The 10,351-nt window shown below is 46.1% G+C and overlaps 1 pseudogene; it reads right to left on the reverse strand.

Moving 5' to 3' along the window:
- Positions 1-1,824, reverse strand: part of LOC119284201 — a 15,525-nt pseudogene extending 13,701 nt beyond the window's left edge.
- Positions 1,825-10,351: the final 8,527 nt, after the last annotated feature.

Raw genomic sequence — 10,351 nt, forward strand, 5'->3', positions numbered from 1 at the left:
ACGGGTACTGAAATGCTGACGCGTGGATGCCTTTTGGTCCCGGTTGGTGCCACCAACCGGGACCAAAGGCCCTCCTGCCTGGGCTCGGCGCACCGGCCACGTGGAGGCACATCTGTCCCGATTCGTGTTAGAACCGGGACTAAAGGGGGAGGCATTAGTCACGACCCTTTAGTTCCGGTTCAAAAACCGGGACTAAAGGCCCTCACGAACCGGGACTGATGCCCCCTTTTCAACTAGTGGTGCGTTTAGTGGGAGGAGACATTCCCATCAACTACAAGACGCCTTTTGGTGACTTCGTCAATCTTAAGGATATGAGGTTTTTTACGGTACCTTGGTACTCCCTAGAGTAGAGTGGGAGTACCGATCAAATTCATCCGTTGGTTTGCAGGGTTAGTTTAGTCCTTTCTCCTGCTAAAGAAGTATTGTTTTTTCATCTTTAATCTAGGTTCCCTAATCCACTAGCCTAATCAAGCGCATGCGGCCGCGCAGCCGCCGCTGGAGGCACTTTCATCACCGTGCGACCAGTAACAAATCAATCACGTGTTTCTTCAAAAAACAGAACATTGATCCCCGTAGGATGTATGGTAATTTGAGGCGAACAAACCTGTTGTAGTGTGCAGTTTCCATCAACGACAGAATTCCGTCTGGATTGCATAACTGTCCCCGTCAGAAAGATTTAATTTAGGGATTAATTATAGATTATCAGAAGAGGAAGATGCTGATCTGCACAGAAATTTCTCGCGGAAGATTCGGATGGGAAAGGATTGTCGCTCAGGAGATTCAGATGGGAAAGAATTTCTTAAAACGAATTCAGACGAGGAAGATGATGATCTGCGCAGAAATTTCTTGCGTAATCTGCGGCTCCATCGGGCATCGGCCATGGCTCTATTGCATTCATGCCTACGGGCATGCAGGTTGTGGCTTCAGCGCTCGGAGCATGTGGCTGCCCAACCATTCCCGCCGGCGGCCGAATAGCCGGCTCATTGCCACCACAGAAATTGCGCATGAACTTAGTATTAGGAAATTAGGTACATTGTCAAATTACTATTTTAATCCTCAGGTCACGGTACTCCCTTCTTTTTTGTGGTGGTACTCTAACGTTAGAACTAGAGTACCAGGTAATATAAACCATTGGATTAGGAGGAATGAACGGCCTATGTTAGTTTGAGGGTGCTGTAAAAGAGCTCAAGGATATATGTTGGCGTAGTCTCTCGGAGGTGCCCATATAGGTAGAGTGTGCGTGTGTATTCATAAGGTGTATTTATATATGAGCGTGTGGTCTGTACTGTGTTCAAAAGAAAACATGTAAGAACAAAATAACAAAAAAAAATACACGTATCTTGATGTAAGATCCACGAATATAGCATGGATGTGAGACTTAGCAATCCCGTTGAATAAAATGCTGGTATTCTGGGCTCCCTCCCTAAAAAAACAAGTGTTCCTAGTTTGAATGAAATTTCACATGAGATTCGTAAATCTCAGTTATTTCACTAGGTACGAAAACATGTCAGTGACAATTACGCATGCACAAGGATGACCGGAGATCCAGCTAGTAGCAGACTATATGCGCCAAAAAAAAGAATAAAGAGTAGCAGACTAGCAGTTAAGGCAGACATTACCGGCAACCTGATTAGCGGCGGCGGCGGCGCCACCGTGCTGTTGCCGAAGCAGCGCCATGGCTTCCTTCTTTCTCCCCCGGCACAGGGCAAGGTACAGCTCGGGGCTCATCGTGCCGCCATCGCCCGGCTGCGGCGTCACCGGCATCGCGCCAGCCGGCGAGCCAGGACCCGCACTGAGCTGGATGGAGTGATGCCCGAGGTCCATCGACTGACTATCCCGGTCAGGTCACCCGGTCTGCGAGGACGCGAATATATGCACGGCGAATGGCTGAAAGTGTCTGGCAACGGGCTCGTGGTTCACAGAGGAGCCGCCATGGAGATGCATGGCAAGTCGTCCCCAAGTCAGCTTCTCCACAGTCAGCTGTGCGTCGCGCGTTTGCGGCCGAAATGACAGCGGCCGGTCAGGTCCTGCGCGTCCTGAGGACAGCAATGAAACTTGAAAGTCGGCCAAGTACAGACCACACGCACAGGGCTCTTGTATCTATCTGCACCATAGGTTCTAGCAATGCGGCGCGTAGAAATTTGACTACGAACGAGTGCGATATCGGAGTCGTCGTGTACGTCCTTATGTCGACGAATTGAGTGGGCCGAGGGGCCGGCCCATCGTACTCAGCTATATTAGCCGTTGCGTGTGTAGGTGTGGGTATCGTTGATCATTTGTATCCACTGAGATCTTATTCTCTGATCTTCTTCTTCTCCAAGCCTCTTTCCCTGCTGTAACACTCCACTGTAATCTCTGATACTCTGAGATCTATGAACCATACTCTAGCCATGGCAGGGAACTGCTCTTAAAAGAAAACTTACATAAAACTTGCTGTTTTGGATTTGATTTCGTGTCTATGATCGTGCCATATTCCGGCCTCGGCCGATATTCACCACGGATGCATTTGGTTGTCTGCATTAGGCCTAGCCAGGCCCGCGCGAGGTGTTTTCGGGCTATTGGTTGGTTATAGGTCACATACAAATGTTGATCTGCACGAAACTTAAAGCACTCCTCAGCCAGACCCGCTAGGAATGGCCAAATCGGCCGTTTACAATGAGCCAGGCTGAATCGAGCCATCTCCAGCACATTTGGTGGGTCCTCTTGCACAAGAGGATGCGGTCTAGTATACACCCTGTACATGCTATCTTCTCCTACCTTCAGTAATCTTCTCTTTAATCCTCTTCTTCCTTCTCACTTCCGATCTACACAACGATACTTCGGTTTTTGAGATAAGCTCTACACAAAAAAGATGCACATCGATCTTATGGTTTCATTCAGGCGATCGGTTTGTAGTTTCGTCGACCGTAAATGCTTAATTTTCTGTTCATGTTTGAAGCTATTTTGAATGAATTTTGTCAAATTCGTTGCACATAGTTGACCGTTTGGACGCCTGCTGCGGTGTCGACGAGCGCTTCGGTGCAACTCTGTTGGAATTTCACCCACAGGATCGATCACATGACAGTACGATGAACACGCGCACGCAAAAACTTTTGCCAAAATCACGTGTCGTGCCTCTCTCTTTTTCCTCTTTTTATTTTCTCCTTTTCTTCACACGGTGTTCCATGTTGTTCTACAAGACTCACGACCCAGATGCACATATATATGCATCAACCGACTAAACTTAGCCGTACAAGAGCTCTAGTCGTACTTAGGGCCTGTTCTGAACTCCTCCAACTCTCAACTCCACAAACTTCTCGTTTGAAGTTGACCCGAACGCTTTAGCTTCTAGAAGTTAAATTCCCAAAGCTGAGATGGGCCGGTAGTGCAAATTTGTGAAGCAAAGGAAACCCAGCTCCACGTTTTGAAGAATCTGGAGTTCCCCCTTATTTACAAACAGATTGCCACCGCTAAGGAAAACGATTCGCTCGCTCGAACAGACACGCACGAACCGCTCGGTCATATCTCCCCTGCCCCTCGCGTTCTCCCTCTGGAAACCCTCAGCGCCGTCGTCCCGCCGCCACGCCCGTCCCCCTCGGTCGCCGGCCGGATTCTCTCCATCGACTCCAGATCCGGCCGTCCCAGCTAGTTCCTCACCGATTCCCGTCCTCACAGCCACGAGTACCGCCGTCAGCGAGGAACGGCGCCGTGGGGGAAGGAGGAGCTCACCCCCACACCATTGATGCCAGCAAGGAGCAGCGCCGGTGGGGGAAGGAGGAGCTCAGCGAGGAGCAGCGCTGGTGAGCAAGGAGGAGCATCCCGACGACCAAGCCCGTCGCCCAAAGCGCAATGTGGGATCGTCTGTCTTCTTTCCTATGGTGTACTGTACGTACTGTTAATGTGAGTGCAAAAAGATTCAGATATGTGTGCAGCTTCAAAGTTCAGATATTACATGAGGCAGCATTGTTGCTGTTATTACATGCTGAATTCCTGCTGAATAGTTAAGGGGCACTGTTGAGGATAGACTACTGATCCTAGTAGTATATCAGACCAGATAATTTTCTTTGATCAGAATTGTTTCTTTTTAACATAACAAAAATATGTGTCCTTCCATGTAACAGCACAATGAAGGCAGCAGCGCCGTGCAGCCGGTGGCAAGGTGCTGTAGAGGAGCACGCGGAGCCAAGGTTGGGGGCACACGCTGAGGAGGACCGCAACGTTGCCGCTGTATAGACATGAACTAGCTACCGCAATGTTCATGTCTTTAGATGTGAGACCATTTTGATTTGCAAACTTATGCAAATGAAACTCCTTTACTACAGAAACTTTTGTTGTATGACATATAACAAAACTAGTTATTCGTCATTATTATGACTTGTCTAGTTGTCTTAACTTGAAATATTTGTGGCATGTCCAAAAATACGTTTCGGCTATATTTGGAACACTACTTTACTACAGAAATGTTCTCTCTACACCTCTCTGTACAACTAGAAATCGCATAATTTATCTCCAGTGAAAAAAATATGCCCAGCCATTCACCCCAGGAAACCAGGCCCAACTCATTTCTTTCTTTTTTTTGGCCTGTGTGCACTTGAGCCAAAAATGGGCTTCTTCCAGCCGGCCCAAGGTGGCAAGAACCTGGGCTTCACCGCCCCAGCTGGGCTGCCAGCTCACTCAGGCGCTCGAAGAAGCTAGCGAGGCTCCAGAACGGTTTGGTGCACTCTACGTGAAGTGAGAAGTCAGGTTAGAAGCTGGATACGAGAAGTTTTGGAGAAGCTAGCGAGTCTCCGAACAAGCCCTTAGCTAGACCTTCATGTACAACGCGGACATGGCTAGAAAACATATTGGGACACAAACTGAAGGAAATATGCCCTAGAGGCAATAATAAAGTTATTATTTATTTCCTCATATCATGATCAATATTTATTATTCATGCTAGAATTGTATTAACCGGAAACATGATACATGTGTGAATACATAGACAAACATATAGTCACTAGTATGACTCTACTTGACTAGCTCATTAATCAAAGATGGTTATGTTTCCTAACAATAGACATGTGTTGTCATTTGATTAATGGGATCACATCATTAGAAGAATGATGTGATTGACATGACCCATTCCGTTAGCCTAGCACTTGATCGTTTAGTATATTGCTATTGCTTTCTTCATGACTTATACATGTTCCTGTAACTATGAGAAATATGCAACTCCCGTTTACCGGAGAAACACTTTGGGTACTACCAAATGTCACAACGTAACTGGGTGATTATAAAGGAGTACTACAGGTGTATCCGAAGGTACATGTTGAGTTGGCGTATTTCGAGATTAGGTTTTGTCACTCCGATTGTCGGAGAGGTATCTCTGGGCCCTCTCGGTAATGCAAATCTTTATAAGCCTTGCAAGCAATGTGACCAAATGAGTTGGTTACGGAATGATGCATTACGGAACGAGTAAAGAGACTTGCCGGTAACGAGATTGAACTAGGTATTGGATACCGACGATCAAATCTCGGGCAAGTAACATACCGATGACAAAGGGAACAACGTATGTTGTTATGCCGTTTGACCGATAAAGATCTTCGTAGAATATGTAGGAACCAATATGGACATCCAGGTTCCGCTATTGGTTATTGACCGAGAATAGTTCTAGGTCATGTCTACATAGTTCTCGAACCCGTAGGGTCCGCACGCTTAACGTTACGATGACAGTTTTATTATGAGTTTATAAGTTTTGATGTACCGAAGATTGTTCGGAGTCCCGGATGTGATCACGGACGTAACGAGGAGTCTCGAAATGGTCGAGACATAAAGATCGATATATTGGAAGCCTATATTTGGACATCAGAATTGTTCCGGGTAAAATCGGCATTTTACCGGAGTACCGGGAGGTTACCGGAACCCCCCGGGGTGTTATTGGGCCTACATGGGCCTCGAGGGAGAAGAGGGAAGGAGGCAGGAGGGGGCCGCACGCCCCTCCCCTTCCTAGTCCGAATAGGACAAGGGAAGGGGGGCGGCGCCCCCCTTTCCTTCCCCTCTTCCTCCTCTTTCCCCCCTTCTCCTATTCCAACTAGGAAAGAAGGGAGTCCTACTCCCGGTGGGAGTAGGACTCCCCCCTTCGCGCGCCCTCCTTGGCCGGCCGCCTCCTCCCCCCTGGCTCCTTTATATACGGGGGCGGGGGGCACCCCATAGACACACAAGTTGATCTTGAAGATCGTTCCTTAGCTGTGTGCGGTGCCCCCCTCCACCATATTCCACCTCGGTCATATCGTCGCGGAGTTTAGGCGAAGCCCTGCGCCGGTAGAACATCATCATCGTCACCACGCCGTCGTGCTGACGGAACTCATCCCCGACACTTTGCTGGATCGGAGTCCGGGGATCGTCATCGAGCTGAAGTGTGCTGAACTCGGAGGTGCCGTACGTTCGGTACTTGGATCAGTCGGATCGTGAAGACGTACGACTACATCAACCGCGTTGTCATAACGCTTCCGCTTACGGTCTACGAGGGTACGTGGACAATACTCTCCCCTCTCGTTGCTATGCATCACCATGATCTTGCGTGTGCGTAGGAAATTTTTGAAATTACTACGTTCCCCAACAGTGGCATCCGAGCCTAGGTTTTATGCGTTGATGTTATATGCACGAGTAGAACACAAGTGAGTTGTGGGCGATACAAGTCATACTGCTTACCAGCATGTCATACTTTGGTTCGGCGGTATTGTGAGATGAAGCGGCCCGGACCGACATTACGCATACGCTTACGCGAGACTGGTTTCACCGTTGCGAGCACTCGTGCTTAAAGGTGGTTGGCGGGTGTCTGTCTCTCTCACTTTAGCTGAATCGAGTGTGGCTACGCCCGGTCCTTGCGAAGGTTAAAACAGCACCAACTTGACGAACTATCGTTGTGGTTTTATGCGTAGGTAAGAACGGTTCTTGCTAAAGCCCGTAGCAGCCACGTAAAATTTGCAACAACAAAGTAGAGGACGTCTAACTTGTTTTTGCAGGGCATGTTGTGATGTGATATGGTCAAGACGTGATGCTATATTTTATTGTATGAGATGATCATGTTTTGTAACCGAAGTTATCGGCAACTGGCAGGAGCCATATGGTTGTCGCTTTATTGTATGAAATGCAAACGCCCTGTAATTGCTTTAATTTATCTCTAAGCGGTAGCGATAGTCGTAGAAGCAATAGATGGCGTAACGACAACCATGCTACGATGGAGATCAAGGTGTCGCGCCGGTGACGATGGTGATCACGATGGTGCTTCGAAGATGGAGATCACAAGCACAAGATGATGATGGCCATATCATATCACTTATATTGATTGCATGTGATGTTTATCCTTTATGCATCTTATCTTGCTTTGATTGACGGTAGCATTTTAAGATGATCTCTCACTAATAATCAAGAAGTGCTCTCCCTGAGTATGCACCGTTGCGAAAGTTCTTCGTGCTGAGACACCACGTGATGATCGGGTGTGATAGGCTCTACGTTCAAATACAACGGGTGCAAACCAGTTGCACACGCGGAATACTCAGGTCATACTTGACGAGCCTAGCATATACAGATATGGCCTGGGAACACGGAGACTGAAAGGTCGAACGTGAATCATATAGTAGATATGATCAACATAGTGATGTTCACCATTGAAACTACTCCATCTCACGTGATGATCGGACATGGTTTAGTTGATTTGGATCACGTAATCACTTAGATGACTAGAGAGATGTCTATCTAAGTGGGAGTTCTTAAGTAATATGATTAATTGAACTTAAATTTATCATGAACTTAGTACCTGATAGTATTTTGCTTATCTATGTTTGTTTGTAGATAGATGGCTCGTGCTGTTGTTCCGTTGAATTTTAATGCGTTCCTTGAGAAAGCAAATTTGAAAGATGATGGTAGCAATTACACGGACTGGGTCCGTAACCTGAGGATTATCCTCATTGCTGCACAGAAAAGTTACGTCCTGGAAGCACCGCTGGGTGCCAGGCCTGCTGCTGATGCAACTGACGACGTTAAGAACGTCTGGCAGAGCAAAGCTGATGACTACTCGATAGTTCAGTGTGCCATGCTTTATAGCTTAGAACCGAGTCTTCAACGATGTTTTGAACGTCATGGAGCATATGAGATGTTCCAGGAGTTGAAGTTAATATTTCAAGCAAATGCCCGAATTGAGAGATACGAAGTCTCCAATAAGTTCTATAGCTGCAAGATGGAGGAGAATAGTTCTGTCAGTGAACATATACTCAAAATGTCTGGGTATAATAATCACTTGATTCAACTGGGAGTTAATCTTACTGATGATAGTGTCATTGACAGAATTCTTCAATCACTGTCATCAAGCTACAAGAGCTTCGTGATGAACTATAATATGCAAGGGATGAACAAGACTATTCCCGAGCTCTTCGCAATGCTAAAAGCCGCGGAGGTAGAAATCAAGAAGGAGCATCAAATGTTGATGGTTAACAAGACCACCAGTTTGAAGAAAAAGGGCAAAGGGAAGAAGAAGGGGAACTTCAAAAAAGAACAGCAAGCAAGTTGCTGCTCAAGAGAAGAAACTCAAGTCTGGACCTAAGCCTGAAACTGAGTGCTTCTACTGCAAGCAGACTGGACACTGGAAGCGGAACTGCCCCAAGTATTTGGCGGATAAGAAGGATGGCAAAGTGAACAAAGGTATATGTGATATACATGTTATTGATGTGTACCTTACTAATGCTCGCAGTAGCACCTGGGTATTTGATACTGGTTCTGTTGCTAATATTTGCAACTCGAAACAGGGACTACGAATTAAGCGAAGATTGGTTAAGGACGAGGTGACGATGCGCGTGGGAAATGGTTCTAAAGTCGATGTGATCGCGGTCGGCACGCTACCTCTACATCTACCATCGAGATTATTTTTAGACCTAAATAATTGTTATTTGGTGCCAGCATTGAGCATGAACATTATATCTGGATCTTGTTTGATGCGAGACGGTTATTCATTTAAATCAGAGAATAATGGTTGTTCTATTTATATGAGTAATATCTTTTATGGTCATGCACCCTTGAAAAGTGGTCTATTTTTATTGAATCTCGATAGTAGTGATACACATATTCATAGTGTTGAAACCAAAAGATGCAGAGTTGATAACGATAGTGCAACTTATTTGTGACACTGCCGTTTAGGTCATATCGGTGTAAAGCGCATGAAGAAACTCCATACTGATGGGCTTTTGGAATCACATGATTATGAATCACTTGGTACTTGCGACCGTGCCTCATGGGCAAGATGACTAAAACGCCGTTCTCCGGAACTATGGAGCGAGCAACTGATTTGTTGGAAATCATACATACTGATGTTTGTGGTCCAATGAATGTTGAGGCTCGCGGCGGGTATCGTTATTTTCTCACCTTCACAGATGATTTGAGCAGATATGGGTATATCTACTTGATGAAACACAAGTCTGAAACATTTGAAAAGTTCAAAGAATCTCAGAGTGAAGTGGAAAATCATCGTAACAAGAAAATAAAATTTCTACGATCTGATCATGGAGGAGAATATTTGAGTTACGAGTTTGGTCTACACTTGAAACAATGCGGAATAGTTTCGCAACTCACGCCACCCGGAACACCACAACGAAATGGTGTGTCCGAACGTCGTAATCATACTTTACTAGATATGGTGCGATCTATGATGTCTCTTACTGATTTACCGCTATTGTTTTGGGGTTATGCTTTAGAGACGGCCGCATTCACGTTAAATAGGGCACCATAAAAATCCGTTGAGACGACGCCTTATGAACTGTGGTTTGGCAAGAAACCAAAGTTGTCGTTTCTTAAAGTTTGGGGCTGCGATGCTTATGTGAAGAAACTTCAACCAGATAAGCTCGAACCCAAATCAGAGAAATGTGTCTTCATAGGATACCCAAAAGAGACTATTGGGTACACCTTCTATCACAGATCTGAGGGCAAGATTTTCGTTGCTAAAATCGGATCCTTTCTAGAGAAGGAGTTTCTCTCGAAAGAAGTGAGTGGGAGGAAAGTAGAACTTGATGAGATAACTGTATCTACTCCCTTATTGGAAAGTAGTTCATCACAAGAACCGATTCCTGTGACAACTACACCAATTAGTGAGGAAGCTAGTGATATTGATCATGAAACTTCAGATCAAGTTTCTACTGAACCTCGTAGGTCTACCAGAGTAAGATCTGCACCAGAGTGGTACGGCAATCCAATTCTGGAAGTCATGTTGCTTGACCATGATGAACCTACGAACTATGAGGAAGCGATGATGAGCCCAGATTCCGCAAAATGGCTAGAGGCCATGAAATCTGAGATGGGATCCATGTATGAAAACAAAGTATGGACTTTGGTTGACTTGCCCGAT

Source organism: Triticum dicoccoides, chromosome 4A, assembly GCF_002162155.2.
Source record: "Triticum dicoccoides isolate Atlit2015 ecotype Zavitan chromosome 4A, WEW_v2.0, whole genome shotgun sequence".
Lineage (NCBI taxonomy): Eukaryota > Viridiplantae > Streptophyta > Magnoliopsida > Poales > Poaceae > Triticum > Triticum dicoccoides.